Raw genomic sequence first — 23,750 nt, 5'->3', positions numbered from 1 at the left:
ATATCCACCCACTTCTACATCCTGTGCTGTGAAAGATAAAGGCCACTGTAGAGGAATACAGAGAAAGCAGGGAGACCCAGGAACATCAGGTTTCAATTAGAGCAAATGTGATTGACAAAACAGGCAAGTTTATCAATGATGGATATTGAGTGCCAGTGGGCACAGTGGAAGGACTAGGGGGTTCCAGAGGGGTAGGAGATTGGATCTGAACAATACTAACCACTTGCAACTTACAAAGTTTCTCAAGAAAGTTGCATTAGGAATGATGCATAATTTTCTTAAATACATAAATTTCACATTATGCAACAAATGCAATTAGGAATAAATCTTACAAGGCTTCTAGAAGAATTCTGGGTACACAAAAAAATGCCACTTCATTGTTTAATTAATGCTACCAAGGAATAGGAAAGGACTGGCCTAGTGGAGCCACCTTAAATGTACTAATGGTTGAATGCCATCACTACTTATCCATGAATCCACGGAATGATTTTTTAAAAGTCCCAAATTTCTTCCCTCCCTGACCCAAATGACTATTACAGTGGGCATAACATGATTCTACTTAGTCAAAGAGAGATTCAGATCTGAGAGAGAGAGAGAAAACGGGAGAGAGAATGTGTGTGGGGGGGGGAGGGGATGAGGGGATCTCATAGAGGATGAAACAAGTATTATTTTGAGTAGACAACAAAGGTATAATATAACAACCTTTTGGTGTTCTTCTAGCCTTTGTTTTCTGCCTTTTTTTTTAATTTTAGAAGAAGAATTAAGCCTATTCTGAAGGATAAAATCCTTGATTTTTGGAAAGTGCATAATATGCTTCTCATGTTAAAAAAAATTAACAAATTCTTTCTTTCAAATGTTATAAAAAGTAAATAAAAGTTGTCTCTAATTCTATCGACCTGTCCACTACACTACTATAATTTTGGGGTGAACTCTTTAATCTCTTTATCTCCATATAAAAATAGTGTTTTTACTGGCATCATATCTACTATAGATAATTTTTATAGTCTTTCATATTTTACTTTCTTGTTTTATTTATTTTTTTAAAAGATTTTACTTATTTATTTGACACAGAGACAGCCAGTGAGAGAGAGACAAGCAGGGGGAATGGGAGAGGAAGAAGAGAAGCCTAATGTGGGGCTTGATCCCAGAACGCCGGGATCACTCCCTGAACCGAAGGCAGACGCTTAACGACTGAGCCACCCAGGCGCCCCTTGTTTTATTTTTTAACTTCACTTTGTACAACACTTCCCATGTCACTACTTGTCATCAAACTCATAATTTTTTAATAATAATTTTTTATTATGTTATGTTAGTCACCATACAGTATATCCTTAGTTTTTGATGTAATGTTCCATGATTCATTATTTGCGTATAACACCCAGTGCACCATACAATACGTGCCCTCCTTACTACCCATCACTGGCCTATCCCAGTCGCCCACCCCCCTCCCCTCTGAAGCCCTCAGTTTGTTTCCCAGAGTCCACAATCTCTCATGGTTCATTCCCCCTTCTGTTTACCCCCCTTCATTCTTCCCTTCCTTCTCCTACCGATCTTCCTATTTCTTATGTTCCATAAATGAGTGAAACCATAAACTCATATTTTTTAACAGCATACATGACTTTTATTATTTTTTTATTTTTTTAATTTAAATTCAATTAATATATAATGTGTTATTAATTTCAGAGGGAGAGGTCAGTGATTCATCAGTCTTATGTAATGCCCAGTGCTCCTTACGTCACATGCCCTCCTTAATGTCCATCACCCAGTTACCCCAACCCCCCATCACCTTTCTCTCCAGCAACCCTCAGTTTGTTTCCTATGATTATGAGTCTCTTATGGTTTGTCTCCCTCTCTGATTTCATCTTGTTTTATTTTTTCCTCTCTTCCCCTATGATCCTCTGTTTGTTTCTTAAATTCCACATATGAGTGAGATCATACAATAACTGTCTTTCTCTGATTGACTTATTTCGCCTAGCATAAGACCCTCTAGTTCCATCCACGTTGCTGCAAATGGAAAAATTTCATTTTTTTGATGGCTGAGTAGTATTCTGTTGAATATATATACCACTTCTTCTTTATCCATTCATCTGTTGATGGACATCTGGGCTCTTTATAGTTTGGTTATTGTGGACATTGCTGCTATAAACATTGGGGCACAGGTACCCTTCAGATCACTATATTTGTACCTTTGGGGTAAATACCTAGTAGTGCAATTGCTGGGTCATACTGTAGCCTTATTTTCAACTTTTTGAGGAACTTCCATACTGTTTTCCAGAGTGGCTGTACCAGCTTCCATTCCTACCAACAGTCTAAGAGGGTTCCCCTTTCTCCTCATTTTTGCCAATATCTGTCGATTTCTGAGTGGTTGATTTTGACCAGTGTGAGGTGGCATCTCATTGTGGTTTTGACTTGTATTTCCCTGATGCTGAGTGATGTTGAGCATTTTTTCATGTGTCTGCTGGCCATTTGGATATCTTCTTTGGAGAAATGTTTGTTCATGTCTTCTGCCCATTTCTTGACTGGATTATTTGTTCTTCAGGTGTTGAGTTTGATAAATTCTTTATAGATTTTGGATACTAGCCATTTATCTGATAAGACATTTGCAAATAACTTCTCCATTCTGTCAGTTGTCTTTCAGTTTTGTCAACTGTTTCTTTTTCTGTGCAAAAGCTTTTTATCTTGATGAAGTCCCAATAGTTCATTTTTGCCTTTGTTTCTCTTGTTCTGGAGATGGGTCTCACAGGAAGTTGCTGTGGCCGAGGTCACAGAGGTTGCTGCCTGTGTTCTCCTCTACAATTTTGATGTATTCCTGTCTCACATTTAGGTCTTTCATCCATTTTGAGTCTATTTTTGTGTATGGTGTGAGGAAATGGTCCAGTTTCATTCTTCTACATGTGGCTGTCCAATTTTCCCAATACCATTTGTTGAAGAGACTGTCTTTTTTTCATTGGATATTCTTTCCTGCTTTGTCGAAGATTAGTTGGCCATAGAGTTGAGGGTCCATTTCTGGCTTCTCTATTCTGCTCCATTGATCAATGTGTCTGTTTTTGTGCCAGTACCATACTGTCTTGATGATTATTATAGCCTTGTAATAAAGCTTGAAGTCTAGAATTGTGATGTCACCAGCTTTGGTTCCCTCTATCCCTACACTGTGAAGAGTTTTAATCAAGAAAGGATGCTGTACTTTGTCAAATGCTTTTTCTGCATCTATTGAGACGGTCATATGGTTCTTGTCCTTTCTTTTATTTATGTAGTGTATCACATGGATTGATTCGTGGGTGTTGAACCACACTTACAGCCCATGAATAAATCCCACTTGGTCGTGGTAAATAATCCTTTTAATGTACTGTTGGATCCTACTGGTTAGTATTTTGGTGAGAATTTTTGCATCCATGTTCATCAGGGATTTGGTCTATAATTCTTTTTGGTGGAGTCTTTGTATGGTTTGGGGATCAAGGTAATGCTGGCCTCATAGAAAGAGTTTGGAAGTTTTCCTTCCATTTTTTGAAACAACTTCAGAAGGATAGGCATTAATTCTTCTTTAAATGTTTGGTAGAATTCCCCTGGGAAGCCATCTGGCCCTGGACTCTTGTTTACTGGGAGATTTTTGTTTTTTTTTTTAAGATTTTTATTTATTTGACAGAGAGACAGCCAGTGAGAGAGGGAACACAAGCAGGGGGAGTGGGAGAGGAAGAAGCAGGCTCCCAGTGGAGCAGGGAGCCCGATGTGGGGCTCGATCCCAGGACCCTGGGATCATGCCCTGAGCCTAAGGCAGACGCTTAATGATGAGCCACCCAGGCACCCCTCTGTTGGGAGATTTTTGATTACTGCTTCAATTTCCTTGCTGGTTATGGGTCTGTTCAGGTTTTCTATTTCTTCCTGTTTCAGTTTTGGTAGTTTATATATCTCTAGGAATACATCCATTTCTTCCAGATTGCATAATTTGTTGGCATATAGTTGCTCATAACATGTTCTTATAATTGTTTATATTTCTTTGGTGTTGGTTGTGATCTCTCCTCTTTGATTCATGATTTTATTTTGGTCCTTTCTCTTTTCTTTTTGTTAAGTCTGGCCAGGGGTTTATCAATCTTATTAATTCTTTCAAAGAACCAGCTCCTAGTTTTGTTGATCTGTTCTACTGTCCTTTTGGTTTCCATTTCATTGATTTTTGCTCTAATCTTTATTAATTCTCTTCTCCTATTGGGTTTAGGCTTTATTTGCTATTCTTTCTCCAGCTCCTCTAGGTGTAAGGTTAGGTTGTGTATTTGAGACCTTTCTTGTTTCTTGGGAAAGGCTTGTCTTGCTATATACTTCCCTCTTAGGACCACCCTTGTTGCATCCCAAAAGTTTTGAACAGTTGTGTTTTCATTTTCCTTTGTTTCCATGAATTTTTTAAAATTCTTTTTAAATTTCATGGTTTACCCAAACATTCTTTAGTAGGATGCTCTTTAACCTCCACGTATTTGAGTTCCTTCCAAGTTTCCTCCTGTGATTGAGTTCCAGTTTCAAAGCACTGAGGTCTGAAAATGTGCAGGGAATGATCCCAATCTTTTGGTACCAGTTGAGACCTGATTTGTGACCCAGCATGACATCTATTCTGGAGAATGTTCCATGTGTACTCAAGAAGAATGTGTATTCTGTTTCTTTAGGATGGGATGCTCTGAATATATATGTGAAGTCCATCTAGTCCAACATGTCATTCAAAGCCGTTGTTTCCTTGATGATCTTCTGCTTAGATGATCTCCATTGCAGTGAGTGTGGTGTTAAATCCCCTCTATTATTATATGATTATCGATGTGTTTCTTTAATTTTGTAATTAATTGGTTTATATAATTGGCTGCTCCCATGTTAGGGGCATAAACATTCACAATTGTTAGATCTTCTTATTGGATACACCGTTTCATTATGATATAGTGTCCTTCTTCAAATCTTATCACAGTCCTTAGTTGAAAAATCTAATTTGTCCAATAGAAGAACTACCACCCCAGCTTACCTTTGATGTCCATTAGCATGATAGTTTTCCATCCCCCCACTTTAAATCTGGAGGTGTCTTTGGGTCTAAAATGAATCTCTTACAGACAACATATCAATGGGTCTTGCTTTTTTATCCAGTCTGATACACTATCTTTTGATTGGGGCATTTAGACATTCAGAGTAACTACTGAAAAATATGAATTTGGTGCCATTGTAGTAACTATAGAGTTACTGTTTCTGTATACTGTGTCAGTTCCTTTCTGGTCTATATTACTTTAGGGCTCTCTCTTGGCTTAAAGGATCCCTTTTTAATATTTCTTGCAGGGCTGGTTTAGTGATCACAAATTCTTTTAGTTTCTGTTTGTCCTGGAAGGTTTTAATCTCTCCTTCTATTTTGAATGACATCCTAGCTGGATAAAGTATTCTTGGCTGCCTAATTTTCTCATTTAATACTCTGAATATATCATGCCAGTCCTTTCTGGCCTGCCAGGTCTCTGTGGCTAGGTCTGCTGCCAGTCTAATATTTTTTACCCTTGTAGGTTATGGACCTCCCATTCTGAGCTGCTTTCAGGATTTTCTCTTTGTCTCTGAGATTTGCAAGTTTCACTATTACATGTGGGGGTGTTAACATATTTTTATTGATTTTGTGTGACTCCTGGACCTTGATGCCTCTTTCCTTCCCCAGATTAGGGAAGTTCTCCATTACAATTTGCTCCAATATACCTTCTGCTCCTCCTTCTCTTTCCTCTTCTTCTGGGATCCCGATTATTCTATTATTGCCTTGCTTTATGGTACCACTTATCTCTGAAATTCTCCCCTCATGATCCAGTAGTCATTTATCTCTCTTTTTCTCAACTTCTTTATTCTCCATCATTTTGTCTCCAATATCACTAATTCTCTCTTCTGCCTCATTTATCCTAGCAGTTAGAGCCTCCATTTTTTACTGCATCTCATAAATAGCCTTTTTGATTTCAACTTGATTAGATTTCAGTTATTTTATTTCTCCAGAAAGGGATTCTTTAGTATCTTCTATGCTTTTTTCAAGCCCAGCTAGTATCTTTATAATTGTTATTCTGAACTCTAGTTCCAACATCTTACTTATGTCAATACTGATTAAGTCCCTGGCAGTTGGTACTGCCTCTTGTTCTCTTTTTGGAGGTGAGTTTTTCCATCTTGTCATTCTGTCCAGAGAAGAATAGATGAATGAGGGAACAAAATAAAATACTAAAATGGGAACGACCCCAGAGACATATACACTAAACAAATCAGAAGAGACCTGAAACAACAACAACAAAATTAAAAAAAAAAAAAGTAAGAAAATATAATCAGGTGAATAGAACAGAGCAATACACTGGATCCTGTGTGCATTTTTGTTAGAAAACTAGATCCCAAAACTGTAAAGAAAGAAAAACTTAAATATGTACAAAAATAAAATTAAATGCAGTGAAAGGATAGAATGTAACTGTAAAAATTAAAAGCCAAAATATTAAAATTAAAAGCCAAAAAGAAGAAGAAGAAGAAGAAGAAGAAGAAGAAGAAGAAGAAGAAGAAGAAGAAGAAGGAATATAAACAGACAGGTGAACAGAACAGAGCAATACACTATACCCTGAGTGTATTTTGGTTGGTTTGTTAGAAGAAACTACATCTTAAAATTGTAAGGAAAGACAAACTTATATATATACAAAAGTAAAATTAAGTACATTGAAAGGATAGAATGTAACTATAAAAACGAAAACTTAAAAAGACTTTAACAAAAAGAAGAAGAAAAAAAGAGAGAGAGAGAATATGATCAGATAGGTGAAGAGAACAGTGCCATACACTAGCTTCTGGGTATATTTTGGTCTGTTTGTTAGAAGAAACTGCAACCCAATATTGTGAAGAAAGAAAAACTTACATATATACAAAAACAAAATTAAATACAATTAAAGGATATAATGTAACTGTAAAATGAAAATTAAAAAAGATTAAAAAAAAGAGTTGATAAATAAATGGGTTTAAAAAGGAAAGAAAAAAATTAAAATTGAAAGACTAAAGAATCATGGGGAAAAAAACACGTGAATTTTATTTATTTGTTTTAATTTTTTAAATAATTTTTTATTATGTTAGTCACCGTACAGTACACCCCTAGTTTTTGATGTAAAGTTCCATGATTCATTACTTGCGTATAACACCCAGTGAACACATGAATTTTATATACTATTTTCCCCTAGTGCTGGAGTTTTGTAGTTCTCTGTAACTGGTAAACTTGGTCTTAGCTGGATGTTCTTGGTGATCTTCTGGGAGAAGGGCCTGTTGCACTGATTCTCAAGTGTCTTTGCCCAGGTCAGAATTGCACTGCCTTTGCCAAGGGGCCAGGCTAAGCACCTGCTTCAGATTGCTGTATGTGGCTTTTTTTCCCTGAAGGCTTTTTGCACTGCCTTAGAGGATGACAACAAAAAATGGCAGCCTCCCAATCTCTGGCCCTGGAGCCAAGAACTCAGGGCCCCAATCCTCAATGTGTCCTCAGGGAAAAGCAGTTAATCACTCCTGTCTCCCTGGTCTCTGTCCGAACTCCCTGCCTATGACCAACTGTTTCTATCTCAGTCACACAACCCTGTTTCCAGTCTCCAAACCCCTCAAACTCCTGCAGTGCATACTTGTGCCACTCCTCCCAGGGGAGGGAAGGGGGTCTCACCATGGTGCTGCAGCTTGCTGGTACTCTGCTCAGAAAGCAGTCCCCCAACCATGCCACACTTAACAGTTTATGACAACCTCTCCTCATTTACCTATTTTTAAAGTCTGCCTTTGTTTTTAATGCAGATGACTCTTAGGGCTCCTTTGGCTAGCTAACAAGCAGAACTTTCACTAGAAATTACTTCTACTTGGACCTTAAAAATAGACCTACAAATATATCTATTAAATTTATAAGTAGTCTCATTTCAACAACTCCTAAACTTTGGAACAGCCATGATCTGGTTTAGGGTAGTTTAGAGGTCAATAAGAAAGCTTATCCTATTAAAAAAAAAAAAAAAAAACCAAAAAACTGTTAAGAATTCAGATATAAATAGAATCTCTATTGCATATAAGGAACATGATGCCAGCTAACACCAAAATATTATGACCTTTGATACTTGCAATTTTTTTTTTTTTTTACAACAAATGTTTCGCTTTTTAGGACACAAGTAAGACATTCCAATTCACTGTTTAAGTAAGCATTTACCAGGTGTAAGACAAGCTGGCCCCAATTTCAAAAGTAAATTAATGATAAACTTCAATTTGAGGCAAGTTGAAGCTACATATATATTATGGAGCTAATTTCAAAAAATGACACAAAATTAAAATGAAATAGCCTCTAAAATTTGAGAACCTTTGGACACAGTAAATCTTAGTAATAGGAGAAAATGAAATGTCTGATGATAAGATCAGGTCTGATAAGATGTAATAAAAACATGAAGCATGATACATAAGGTCAGAAGGATCAATATAAAATGTGAAATGAACACACAAATTGCATAGTCCTAGTCACCGAAAGTGTTTGGAAATGACAGGGGAATTAACTAGCAAGTAAAGCTGAATATTAAATGTGGCTGAGTGCACCATACATCATTCCTAAATCTATCTAGGTATTCCTAATGTGTGGGCCACCTTTTCCCTGGAAATGACTAAAATCTAATGCAAGGTTAAATGAAAAAGTGAGAACACTGACATGATTAAATTTAAACACTGGCATTGTGTATATCTGAGGGGAAAGAGAGAAGAAGATGGGGCATCTGGCAGCAGTAAAACAGAGTTAAGAAAACAACAGATATTTATTCTTGTAAAACACAGTCTGACTTACTGGCCTACTCTTACACCACACCTTGAAATTATTAGGGCAAAACCCACAGGAATTAGAATCGCCAAAAACCCACTGACATTGAATCATAGAGCAGCATGACATTTGAGCAGCACAGACCTCTGACTTACATAACTCTTTAACAAGCACAAAGGCACCTTTTTAAATTTTTTGAAATATATTCTCTTGATAGTAAAAAGTGCCTTGGAAAGATGAACACCTTTTCAGCTTCTCATGGCTGGATTCCAGCTCTGTCTTTGCTATTTGCTGAAGTTTGTGAGCTAGAACAACTTCCAGACTCCCCTGAACCTCAGTTTCCTCATCTGTAAAATGGAGAGGACTCTTACGATTGTTAACTGAGCTAAAATATAAGTACAATGTCTGTTAACATCCCCAAAACTGTTAATTTCTTTTTCCTGCCACACTTTAACCTCTAGAGGCTGCAAAAGTATGAATTGATCTTAACTGAACTGTTGTTGCAGTTAAAAATCAGTCTCTGAGATAAAATACAAAAGGGAAGGGGAGGTGATGAGAAATATAATTAATGGTACAGGCTCTTCATAGTTTGCAAGGTGCTTTGCAGGCTCATTTCAAAATCCCATGAACAGTTAGAAAAGGTAATAGTATACCCTCTTCTATATACAGAACCTGAGGCTCTGGGTGACAATGACTTTGAGATCAATGTTCTTCTCATACTAATACTGTCTTACATGCTCTATATGACTAATGAGGGTAATGTTTAAAAATTGTTTAATTTTTCCTACACTTTTTATAGTACTTGGTTTTCACCTTATTACCAGTCTTTTCTAAGTATTTGTCTGACACAATTTAGTATAGAAGAAATGCCAAAAGGAGACACTATCACTGACAGTCAAAATTCATTAGGACAATAGCCTTGAAAAACATGTGACTGTCTTCAAAACAGATTTGCTAAATTATTTTCTCTCTTCTTTTCACTTCACATGACTGACCTTGTTGGACTCACGGCAAAATCCCTCCACTGTGCCGAGATCCAAGACCTCCAAGTTGCCAGACTCCAGAAGGTACCGTCCTCACTGTATTCAATGGTTTTCTCCAGAGGATGCCACTACATAGAATATAATCTGAATAATGTGCAAGGAGATACTTCTATTCCACATTAAAGTCAGGTGGAATCAGACAGAAGGAATCAAGAAGATGGAAGGGAAATAAAAGGAAAACAATTTCTGCTGTCCACTTAGATGACGTAAAGGAGAGAAAGTCAGAGCAGAGGAGTTTATGAAGGTGACAGATGCTGGTGTCCCAGTTGGGGAAGCACATCCAATAGTTCAGGAAATTATGGGTGATAGGAATTCTGGCCTTGCACCCACCTATTAATCTGGAAGGAGATTGCCTTGTAGGCTGCACCCACAAATCATGTGGAGGACAGGCACATAAAAACAGCGGGCTGCAGAGGGTTAGTTTTGTGGGTGGCCCTTCAATCTGATGTGCAAAGGGATATGCAGAGCAGCTGAATGTATGGCTGGGATGCTGAGCAGATGAGTTCACATTAGGGGTTCTGTTCCCAGGACTGCAGGCTAACTGGGATTCACAGTCAGACAATCAGGATATGGATAGAACCATCAAGAACTCACATGTTGCTGAGGTAGCCAGAAAGTTTCAGAGGGCCCTGTGTACACCCAGAGAAAAGATACTGACTACAGCCCTACATGCCAACAGGGCTGACAGCTCCAGGTTGGACAAAGGACATCACTCAGGAGGCCAGTGCAAGAGAAGAGTGGCAAGAGGAAGCACAAGCAATCCCTCTCCTATATCCAGACATCATCTTTAGGAAAGAAGCAGGGATATTTGGGGTAGAGCAATCTTTGATACAGAGTAGGGGATTATGTTTAAATAATCTTAACAATTTCAAAATGCCTTAGTTTTCATGCTGAATAGATTTTTATTAGTAACTTCAGATCAGGTTGAAGGAGGCAAATAGAATAACAGAAACATACGAAGGTTGCTTTTTTCTCTCTATAGCTAAACTGAGTAAGAATTATCGAGAAATGCTACTACCCATAAGCTGTGCACTGTTTACATTTGCATGTCTCCTAGAGTTCACAAAACATCTCCAAATATGTTGACTTTAGAATCAGATTATCAGGCTTAGAAAACATGTGGATTTTGCCAAGAGGTCTGGGGTACATAAAGCGAGAGAGGTAGGAAGGAAAGATAAATTGGGGAGGTTATAATAATCTTAAAGCGAGAGAATAATGACTGAGATCTTGCTCTACCATATATGCGAACATATCCTAAAGCTGCAACAATTACATCAATACTGCGCTGAAGTGGAAATGAGACGAGAGGACAACAGAGAAGAGTCTGGAATAGACATACATATATATGAATTTCCACATACATACACATTCTTATATGAAAATATATGATTCCAAATTAGTAGGTGGAGGATGGACCATGCAGTAGCATGAGTATCTACAACAGATTATCATCTTGTGGGGAAAAAAATGTTAGATGCCTACCTTGCATCCTGAATTTATTATAGAAAATAAAATTTAAAATACTGGAAGATGGGACGCCTGGGTGGCTCAGTCAGTTAAGCCAGTTAAATTACTCTTGGTTTGGGCTGGGGAAAAAAATGTTAGATGCCTACCTTGCATCCTGAATTTATTATAGAAAATAAAATTTAAAATACTGGAAGATGGGACGCCTGGGTGGCTCAGTCAGTTAAGCCAGTTAAATTACTCTTGGTTTGGGCTCAGGTTGTGATCTAGGGGTCATGAGATTGAGCCCTGCCTTAAGCTCTGTGCTCAGCGGGGAGTCTGTTTGAGTTTCTCTCTCTCTTCCTCTACCCTTCCCCCCCACTCTCTCTAAAATAAATAAATAAATCTTAAAAAAAGATTTTCTCTCCCTCTCCTTCTGCACCTCCCCCAGCTCTATCTCAAAATAAATAAATAAATAAATAAGTAAAATACTGAAAGAAAAAAATATATATATTATTTGGAGAAAGCATACTTCTTCATGAATGAAATAAAAGCCAGAAGTAATAAAGGAATTATGTAGAATTAAATAATATTAAAATTCAATTTAATTAAAAAACAGAATTTTTTAAGAAAAAGAATTAAACTTCTATACGGCAGATAACACTATAAACAACTTTAAAGACGAACTGGTGAATTATTTACAAATATAAAAACTGATGTACTCAGTGCTATCTAAAAATATCTAAATATCTAAACTATTACATTGAATATTTATTAAGTGTAACTTGTTGTAGGACAATTTGGTTATAATAATCAAAATTTCAATTGGAGATCCATAAACTGCCTATTCACTTACACCAAGACAGTATTTTGAGAAAGCAAGGATGTTAGAGAGGGAGGTGTTTGTGAGAAACTATGGATTTGCACTCAGAAGGGAGTGCATACAGAGATGCACAAGGCTAAGAAGTGGAGTACTATTTAACAGGAAAAATAGCAGTTGCCTATTAGTAAAACTGAGATAGATCTCCATGCTCTAGTGTGGACTAAGTTCAGTTACATGTTCCTAGATTAAAGGAAGTAACCTGTAGAAATGTATATGTAGTATAAACCAGTTTCAAAAAAAGTGACAATACAAACACTCATTATATACACAGATTTGTGTGTGTGTGTTGTATATGCATATAGAATCTAGAATCATCTTCACCAAGCTTTAAACTGTGGTTACATTTAGGAAATAAAAATGGAAATGAGAAATTTCTATTTTAATTATGCCTTCTTCATTCCTTTCATTGTTTTCTTTCTCTCTTCCTTTCCTTTCCTTTATTTTCCTTTTCTTTTTTCATTCTTTCCTTCCTTCCTTCCTCCTTTCCTTTTCTTTCCTTTCCTTTTCTCAGTAATTTAAAACACGAAAAGAACTGCTATTTATTTTAAAATACATTAACTAAACCACTCTGTATAACAAAGAAGGCTGTGATTCTGTATGCTGATTAGAATCATAATTTTATTCAAGAAAAATTAGTAAACATACTCAAAGATTTAGTCTTAGTTGGAGGTGAGGTGGGAAAGTTTTTTTGGGAGAAATTTACCAAGATATGAATAACAGCTATGGATAATTTCTTTTTAAAGATCTTATTTATTTATTTTAGAGCGAGAGAGCGCATGAGTAGGGGGAAGAGTAGAGGGAGATAATCTCAAGCAGATTCCATGTCCAGCATGAAGCCCATGTGGGGCTTGATCTCAGGACCCTGAGATCATGACCTGAGCCGAAACCAAGAGTCAGATGCTTAACCAGCTGAGCCAGCCAGGTGGCCCCAGCTATGGATAATCTAATTTACTTCATTTTACTACTAACTCAACATCTGAAGTGACTGTTTTTATTATCCAGAAAAAAAAATGCTATTAAAATGACAAAAATTCAAGTCAACTACCTATTTTAAAATATCTCTTTTTGAGCCTATTACTTAGGTAATTCTGAATTGATAACTAAATTTATTATTTCAGCAAGCACTTAAGGTGTCTGCCTTAGATTGGGTCCTCTAGAAGGAGACTCTGAGATTAGGATTTGACTAGGGTGAAAGTTTATTAATTTCATTTCATTTATTAATGAAATGCTCCCACAGGAGATCAGTAAGGGACTGTGGAGGGAAGTAGAGCACGAAAGGGAAGGAAACCCAATAAAGATGGGATTTCAGGCAACGTCTCTCTAGAGTCTATTCAAGGAAGAGGTCTCAGGAGCTTAAATTAAATTCAGTTTCCAAACCCAGGCATAGTGGTTGGGCTTTGTTATTCATTGACTAAGGGCCACTGCAGGAGGGAGGAGCTCCAGGTGGATGAGAAATAAATTCTGTAGCAGGTGGGTAAAGGTTTTCCTAGCCCTGTAGCAGGCTTCCTAAGAGAAATGCACATGCAACCCACAAGCAAAGCAAACACAGTCAGGAGAAGGATGCACCCAAAGAGAGAAAGGGATCCAAGGAGATCTGGCAGAGCAGCAATGGTACCCATTCCAAAAGGGTTTTATTTTATTTACAAATACTTGTTCATTTGTTCAAAATACTGATTTGAACAAAGGACTTTTCCTGTTTTTGCACAATAGGCCAAAAAAAAATTTTTTTTCAAAAATTACAAGTCAACAAAGCTGAAGAAGCAGGAGTTCTTGTTTAGAGAGGTTTCTAAGAATTCCCACTCTTCCATGGTTTAAACAGTATTTCTTTTACTAGTATTCATTATTAAATACTTCTAAGTACTGATTATTCTGTGGTGTGTTAGCATACGACTTCAGTAGTGTTTCTTTCCTATGATCAAAGAACAATAATCTTCCAGAATGCTGAAAAGCTACAGCTAACTCTTGCTGGACAGTTGAACATAACCTTTAATGATCACTAAATAAATACACATAGTACCTAATGATGCATCCTAATAATTTTTTGTTTGTATGTTCATTCTATTTTGTTTTGTTCACCATACCATGAACAGTACTGATACTGTACAATTGTGGCTTAAAAGGCCCATTCACAGACAGATGCTTTCTTTTAATTAAACATAACAATGTTTTTTAAAAGAAGTGGCCCAAATCCTCTTCCCATGTTTCCTCTCACTGGACCATTTATTTTAGGTTCTAATATCTAAGCCTCAACAAGAATCAGAAGCCATAGTCTCCAACAGAACTGCTGCAATAAGTAAACCACTAAGATGTCAAAGTAAGTCATGGCATCATTGGACATTATCACCAATCTACATGAGTCATCATGCTTGCTCCAGCCACACAGATTTTAAGGGAAACTACACTGCCTATCCTTGTCATATTTGAGCCATGTTTTATACCTTGTGACACAGTCCACTCCCTGGCCTCAGCTACAGAACAAAAGATGAGCTATCTATAGATAAGTCAGCATCTAAAAGAAATGAGGTGGGTTATCTGATCACCTCTTCGGGAATTTGACACACAAAGAAACAGGAACAATTAATAGTAACAGAAAGTTATAAAAGGAGATGAGAGAACAGAAAATACTCCTGAAAACTCAAAACGAAAACACACACACACAAAAGAAAGAAAAACTCTGAGGAAGCTGTGACACATAGATAGTGTGTTAAGAAGACAAAGGAACTCCAGGGAAAGGATCCACATGTGGTCCAAGAAAACATGAGAATAGCTGATTCACAGAATTGCCAGTTTCTGAAACTTCATCTATGGGTACCCTCTCACAGTAACTTTATTCTTCCTCTGAAATTTCTTGAATGTCTCTGTTTATATTCATATAACAACAACAACAATAACAAATAATTTGATGTTTTATGTCTCAATTTAATATTCAAACTATTAAATAATCAGTACAATTAAGGGCAAAAACCAACAAGAATGAATGGGTGCTAAATGTAAATATCTACTACTTGCCTATCAGGTGGCGTAGCTAAAATATTCACCCTGCTAACTCCATGTAATATGTGCTTCTCTAAATTAAAGTTGGTAACACACAAATCATCCAGTGCTCACCTTTGCCTTTGCCATCAGTGCAAAATGATCATAAAGTTTAAAGTAGCAACAGGATTCCAACCTAGTCCTCTTTGACTTCTAAGTTATATTAATCCTATTTGAAGATTAGATTATAAAAACAGGACTAGCTGGCATTTATTGAGTGCTGAATATATGCCAAACACTTCATTTAGTCTTTACAACAATTATCATTGTGCCCACGATAGAGATGAAAAAACTGAAAATTTGAACAACCAGCTCATGGTCACATAACTAACATATTTTGGAGTCAAGCTTTAATGACAGTCTAACTCTTGAGCCACCTTTTTAACTGACACTATACTGCTTCCACTGTCAGATAATACACAAAAGCCTGACACAAAACAGACAGTGTGATAATCATACATCACCGCAGTAGCCATACGGCACTATCAAGGAAAGCTTTGTTGGTATAATTTGACTGCTCTTCTGAGATCAAGAGTAAGTATTAACTACCAAGTGCCCAGTGACCTAGCTTGGTGTTGTTACTTGTAGGCTGGCTCCTATGGTTTGTGGGACATGTTAAGACATAATAGGACAAGATGGCTCAGCTGCCCCTAAGCAGTCTCAGAAACTGGGAGTCACTGGGTAGCCTAAATCACATAGAACATTTGAATCATGAGTCTAGAGACAGCAATAAAAGGTGCAGAGCACCGAGTGAAGAGACTGTTCAAGGAAAGCCAATAATCAACAAAACACTGGGCTTCTTTGTCTTTACTATAATAAAACCTGCATTTTTTTCTCATAAGTTGTCCCTATACCTTTATGAATTAATGCAGAGAGTTTCAAACAGCTAAGACAAAGAAGGTCAGGAAATAAATATCTATGATAAACCAGATAATTTAAATATATAATGATTACTTAGACAATTTAAATATATAATGATGCTCCTGTGTCATATTATTCTTAAAGCTCATTAAGGCAAAGGTCAGAACTTTATTTTCTTTCCAATTTAACGTCCTGTGGTCATTGAATCAATTCAGTTCAAAAAGTATCAGATAAGCTCCTACCATCTATGCAGCAGTATGCTAAATGCCTGTGAAAATGCAAACGTAAAAACAGACACCATGCTTGCCTCAAGAAGCTTACGTTAGACCACTGCTACTACTACTATCAGCTGCTCTTAGTAAAGCATCATCAACAGAGTCCAATCATTTATTCCTTCATTTAACAGTTAGTATCTCCTTCGTAGCAAATGCAATGCTACAGTTTTTGGGTTTTTTTGTTTTGTTTTTATTTTTGTTGTTTGAGAGAGAGAGAGGGAGTGAAAGAAAGAGAGCACGAGAGGGGGTAGGGTCAGAGTGAGAAGCAGACTCCCCGCCTAGGGAGGGCTCGATGCAGGGCTTGAAGCTGGGCTCAATCCTGGGACTCCAGGATCATGACCTGAGCCGAAGTAAGATGCTTAACCAACTGAGCCACCCAGATGCCCTGCAATGCTACAGTTTAAAGCAAAATTCGAATTTAAAGAAGGAAGAATTGACAGGTCAGTGAAATATATGGAAATGCCAATGAAATATGTGGAAAGTCCAAAGTGAGATTCCTGCTTTCCTAGGCTGACAAAGTTAAGAACTAATCCAAATTAAGGGAATTCCACCAGGGACCTTTTAGAAATAAGGGGGTTCTTTCTCAGGAAGTATCATGGTCCACCATGGGAAATGGTATGACTGGTCTAAATACCAGTTATCCTTGGAGCTGTGACCCTCCTACTGAGTTAGAATATTTAGACTAATTAGGTTTGATGAGAGTGGAAAAATCAAATGCCATAGTTTTCCACAATTAGAGACTAAAATATCAGTGAAGCTTGGGTAAGTCAGAGGTGGTGAGAAGACAGTAGTCTGCCAATGATGGGATTAAGTTGGTTTACAGTGCCCATTTGGTCAAATCATGTTTGCTTACAGAATAATATTCTAATTTCTTCATCCTAGCATAGAAATAGTCCCATTAATCTTGTCTAGTCTAGCTAATTTGACTTTATTTCTCCTTACACTGCTCTAGTCACATAGATCTCCATATTACCTCACTGAATATTCAGCAGCGACAGACTAAACTTTTGTATTTATTTTTCCCTTCTCCTGGAATTGCACTCTGGTCCTTTTTCCTTAATTAGAATTCCTCTCCATCCTTCCTTCAAGCTCAAATCTCACATTTTTAAAAAAGATTTCTCAAGCCACTCTAGGTTATATCAATCTTCTGTTGTCTTATGGCATTGTTCTGTCTGTATAAAGCATTTTAGATGTTCCATACGTAAAGCTGTATGTAGTAGCTGTTACGGAATGAATGTTTGAGTCCTCCTCAAAATTCACATGTTGAAATCCTAACTCTCCTCCCCCATCTAGGAGGTGGGGTCTTTAGGAGATGAGAAGGTCATGAGAGTGGAACTCTCATGAATGGGATCAGTGCCCTAAAAAAAAAAAAAAAAGACAAGAGAGCTTGCTTCCTCTCTCTCTGTTCTCCATCACATGAGGACACTAGGAAGAGATAGCCATCTGCAAACCAGGAGGCAGGGCTTTACCAGATACCAGATATGCTGGCACTATGATCTTTGACATCTTAGAATCTGAAAACAGTGAGAAATGAATGTTTGCTGTCTATGGTATTCTGTTATAGCAGCCTGAACTGCTGATGACAATAGCATAATTTTCCTGTGTTGATGTCTTCATCCTGCCAGTAACTGACTTATAAGTTACCAGAGGACAGTGAATAAGTCTCATACTTTCTTTTCTTAGGCTCTTGGTGCCTAAGACTGTGCTTATGTCCACAAAAAAATGAGCAAAAGTTGGTCATCAATGCTAATGCAGAAACCCTTCATGATTTGGAGGAATGTCACTAAATTTCTCCACCAGCTTTCTCTTCTTTAGGTTGAAAATAAAAAGTCTGATGACATTTCTACCTAGTTCTTTCTTCCCAAGATTAATCTAAATGTGCCTTTCTTACCAATTAGTAGGCAATAGATCCTTAGGCTCTTAAATTTATTGTAGGGAAAAAATGTCTTAGCAATGGAATATGCTATCAGAATAGCAATAATAATGGTGCTTAAGGAAGAATGCAAAAAAAAATTCAAGGTAGACAATTTTTATAAAATTAAACCCGTAACTGTTTTTACTTTTGCCCTAAAGATAGATATTTTCTACTAATATAACTTTTGAAAGAACTCATTAGATTACATAGGCAAAGCACCAGATAAGAAGAAATGAATGAGTGTTACAGTAAGTGCTGCCATTTACGATTTATAGGACCTAACCAGGACCCTTTTTAACAACTACAAAATGACAGAACTGCATTACATAATCTTTGACTCTTTTCTCTTCCAAAACGTAATGATGAAGTAGTTTGAACTGTAAAATCTCATATATCCTTGTTTATCTGGAAAAAAATCAACTGAAAATCATATTAGTTCATATTGATCTTCTTTTGTAATTTTTTTATTGTGGTTAGAACATTTAATATGACTTTATTCTCTTGACAAATTTTTAAGTGTACAATACAGTACTATTACCTATAGGTAAAATGTTGTACAACAGATCTCTTAAACTTACTCATCTTGCATAAATGAAACTATATACCCATATAATATCAACTCCCCATTTCCCTCTCTCAATCTCTGATAACCAGCATCCTACTCTGCTTCTACGAGCTTGACTATTTTAGATACCTAATATAAGTGGAATCATGCTATACTTGTCTTTCTGTGACTGGCTTATTTCACTCAGCATGTCCTCCTGGTTCATCCATATCATTGCATATGGCAGTATTTCCTTCTTTTTGTAAGGCTAAATAATATTCCACAATATGTATAGGTCGCATTTTCTTTTTCCATTCATCTGTCAATGGACATTTAGGTTGTTTCCATATCTTGGCTGTTGTGACTAATACTGTAATGAACTGGGAGGGCAGATATCTCTTTAAGATCCTGTTCTTTTGGATATATACTCAGAAGTGGGATTGCTATAGCATATGGTGATCCTACTTGTAATTTTTTGAGGAATCCCCATACAGTTTTCCATAGTGGCTGCACCATTTTACATGACCAACAGTATACAAGCATTCCAATTTCTCCACATCCTTGCCAAAACTTGCTATCTTCTGTTTTCTAAGAATTTTTGATTAGCAAAATCCTTAATTTAAAAAATTTTGGAGAAAATTTTCTACCATTTAACTTCTTTTGGGGTGCCTTCCCTTTTAATACATAGTGTTTAAAATGAAGGTAATTTAATTGACTTGATTTTTTCAAAATATTTCTTCCAGTAACATCTATATTTTCTTCTACACTTTAGAATCTAGAGTTATGCCTCTTAAGTCCATTCTAAATTTAGAACAAGTCTCATGTTATGCAAAAAGAAATGGATTCCTGAATTAGTATCCTTGTTGGTCAATATTAATTGATGTTGAATGTATCTTGTCTTAGAACATGAAATCCAAACTCTGTACAACCCGTTTCAGTAAATGGAGTTGTAGTGTCTAGCTATTTATGTATATCAAACCATCTTCATAGTTAGTGATTTCTGGCTGTTAAGTATATGAAAAGGCACCATTTATTAAGCATATGATTTTATAAGTTGGCAATTTGGAACAGATGGTTCTTCTAGTCTTCATTAGATTTACTGATGTGCATGTTATCAGCTCACAGGTCAGCTGAAGACTAGCTAGTCTATGATGACTTCAGCAGGCAGAGCTGCCCGTGTTCCACAAGGTCTCATACCCTCCAGCAAGCTGCGGTGGACCTGCACACCTGAAGCATGCAATGATCCAAGTAATTAAGAGTAAACACAGAAGGTCTTTTGATGTTTAGGCTTAAAACAGCCCCACCGGTCACTTCAGCCATATTCTATTGGCCAAAGCAAGTCACAAGCCACAAAGACAGCCCAGCTTCAAAAGACAGAAAGATAGACTTAACTTCTTGATGGGATAAAAATGGATATGGAGAGGCAGAAACAACTGTGGTCATTTTTTCAATCAATTCCCACACGACACTTTATTTCATGCCTAAGATCTTATCTGGACACTATATTCTCAGAGACTAGTTTCTCCTGCAAAGTTGCCATTGTGCAATCCAAATATAAAAGTCTACCCTACAAATTCAGTCCCCATGATTTGCTTCTTACTGCCATGCAGAACCTTTCTGATGTCAGATTTTTACCTGATTATTTCCCACTCCTGCATTCTCCTCTAATGGTGCTCCACCTACCTACCTGGTCTCTAAGCCTGAATGAACCAAATCAAATGACCTTCTCCAACATGGTAGCTTCATTATCCTCTAAGTTTCAGTCATGTATTGCATTCCCCTTTCTATCATTGGATGAGCTTCTGTCTTGGCACTGGCAAAACCAAATATACAATAAATGATTCTAAAATGGTCTTAACATAAAGGTTGAAGGGAACTGGTAGGCAGATAAGTTAGACGGAAAATAAGACTAAAGACTTGATAGTGACAAAAGAGTAAAATCCAGTAAAATCTGCAGGAAGTCCCTAGGATTGAAAGAAATCATGAGATAGGTGTGCTGATGGCACCACTGCCAACCACAATTTCTAAAACAAAATTTAAGGGGAGAGAAACCTTACAGTTTGATCCCCTTAGTAAATCCCAAGTCAAGGGTGAGATGAGATGATGCAAAGTAAGCTGGAGGAAAGAAACAAATTAGCCTTTGTAAGTGCCAACCCAATGATAATGCTTAATGCAGTCTTTCTTAAGAAGGACAAAGTTCAAAAGAATAAATTGTTATCAAAAACTGGATATTTCATTTGTAGATTGTATAGCAGCTGTCAATTCCAACATACAAAGGTAGAGGACTGGGAGCTGTGAAAATCAGTTACTTTGTATTTATGGAAGGCTCAAGAGTCTGAACAATTCAGATCTAATTATATTTTCATCATGAACTCACTTTATCAGAAATTTGTGACCTGAAATGTGCCTGCTTAATGGATTTATCATGGTGAACCAGAGAGTCGTTTTCAGCTGGACTAGCAAATCACTGATGTGAGCTTCAGGGGTACAAGTAACTTTTATGTCCTTTATTATCCAAAGAAGAAAATAGATTTATGGCCAACAATTTAAAGAAGAAATTTGCTAAAGAGAGGGGCTGCGGCTTTTCTCTTTGAACAGTGATGACTGGGTAACTTGGTAACAACTCAGAGTCAGAAACAGAGAAGGAAAACTATTAACTGAAGACCCAGTCAGGAATCAAGATGGTCAAGACTATGTAGTTTGGCCACAGTCAGACAGATGGAGGTCAAGAGGGAAAAGGGTACAAACTGGAAGGAGAGGCCCAGGGAAAAGTATGCTTCATCAACTTCTAATATAAATAAGCATTTCTCAGTCCCAAGCCCTCTGTGGTCCCTAACAGGGCAAACAATGCACCTACCCTGAAATCTTAAACACTAATGGAAGGGACATTGACAATTACAGAATTACAGATCTTACTGATGATCCACATTAGCCACCTAAATATCAATTGTTAAAGATACAAACGTATTTAAATCAAGAATAAATGATATTCCAAATACAGATGATATAATGTGTTAAAACGTCTTAGAAAGGGATTTCTGATCTCTAGCAAGTGTAGCAGCCCAGGGAATGCTGAGCCCTAGCAACAACTCACCAGCAGCAAAGCAGTGGATTTAGTGGTCCACTTGGGCAGGCTCATTCTGGCTTGTAAGAGCTAATTGTTATATTTTTAGAAATTTTGTGAACTGGCTGTTAAAAGGTATATACGCGTGTGTGTTTATGTATGTGTGTGTAGAAATACATACATGTAAATACATGTTTGTACTGGGTAATACATAACATGCATGTATTGTATATATATGTTTATAGGTTATAGTCTAAATTTTTTCTACAACCAGTAAGTTATATTAAAAACAGACAACAGTTTGGAAACTAAAAAAAAAAAAAAAAAAAGTTTAGAGGTTATTTACTTTAAACACAATTAGAATATGATACAACCTTTACTTAATAGCTCTTCTCAATCATTCATAGCTTTTATATAAAATTATCATATCCCTTTATCATCTAATAACCACAAAATATTTAAGAAAGCCTCAAGATCTGAAGAGAAATGAGATTTCCTCCATTGTCTGTTCTTACAAACACATACCTGTAACACTAAGACAGCAGTATGCCCCAATCTCTTTCCACTTTATATATATATGACAATTTCTAGCTCAGGATCTTGTTCTTCTAGAATATTTAGTATTTCAGAGAGAATGTTATTAACACAATTACTCATGGGGGCGCCTGGGTGGCACAGCGGTTGAGCGTCTGCCTTCAGCTCAGGGCGTGATCCCAGCGTTCTGGGATCAAGTCCCACATCAGGCTCCTCTGCTATGAGCCTGCTTCTTCCTCTCCCACTCCCCCTGCTTGTGTTCCCTCTCTCGCTGGCTGTCTATCTCTGTCAAGTAAATAAATAAAAAATCTTTAAAAAAAAAAAAAAAAAACAATTACTCAAGCCAAACCCATTCCCAACTCAGTGACAATAAACTATGACTATTGAGGGAAACTAAGTTTTCAGCAAGTCATGGAAAAATTCCATTAGATTAAAAAAATAATCTTCACATAATTTTAATATTTAGTGTTGCCATCTATGTGTATATGTGCTAACTGATTATAATCACTTTCCAGAATCTTAATTTATTTCATCATTTGGTTAAACACTGTTTGATGCTGATAACCTTCAAGAAAAATGATTTCCTGGTTTTTTATCAAATAATGGGTTGCAGTATGTGATTAAAATATGCATAATCAGAGAAGAGATGACTAGAGAGTAAAAGGTTCTGAACATGCTGTCATTTGAAATATTTATCATCATCTATAAATTAATATATATTTCTTACTCTTTGTTCTTTGTTTGAAAATGACTAACACATCTACTGTGAAGGGAACATCTTGGTTTCTCTGCTGGCTAAATATTGAATTCATGATTGATAAGAATCCTTTACTTTCAGATCTATAATGCCCAGTTTAAAGTTTTACAGACATGACAATTAAAACATGATATCCTTTTTTTTTTTTTTAAGATTTTATTTATTTATTTGACAGAGAGAGAGCACAAGCAGGGGGGGCGGCAGGAAGAGGGAGAGGAAGAAGCAGGGAGCCCAAAGTAGGGCTCGATGCCAGCATCCTGGGACCTGAGCTGAAGACAGTTAACCAACTGAGCCACCCAGGTGCCCCAAAACATGATATTCTTAATCTTTATAAATTTGTGTTCTTTTATCAGAATGACATAAGAGTAGGTATTTATAATTAAGAACTAAAAGGGAATGAGCAGGGATGCCTGGGTGCCTTAGTTGGTTAAGTGACCAACTCTTCATTTCAGCTCAGGTCATGATCTCAGGGTCATGAGACCAAGCCCCATGTTGGGCTCTGTGTTGAGCATGAAGTATGCTTAAGATTCTCTCCTCCCTCTCCCTTGGTCCCTCCATCCCCCACCCCCACCTTCCATGCCAACCTCCCCACCTGCTATGCACCCAAGCATGCTCTCTTAAAAAAATAAATAAA

This window comes from Ursus arctos, unplaced genomic scaffold (assembly GCF_023065955.2).
Source record: "Ursus arctos isolate Adak ecotype North America unplaced genomic scaffold, UrsArc2.0 scaffold_14, whole genome shotgun sequence".
NCBI lineage: Eukaryota > Metazoa > Chordata > Mammalia > Carnivora > Ursidae > Ursus > Ursus arctos.
Note: the sequence above shows the minus strand (reverse complement) of the source record.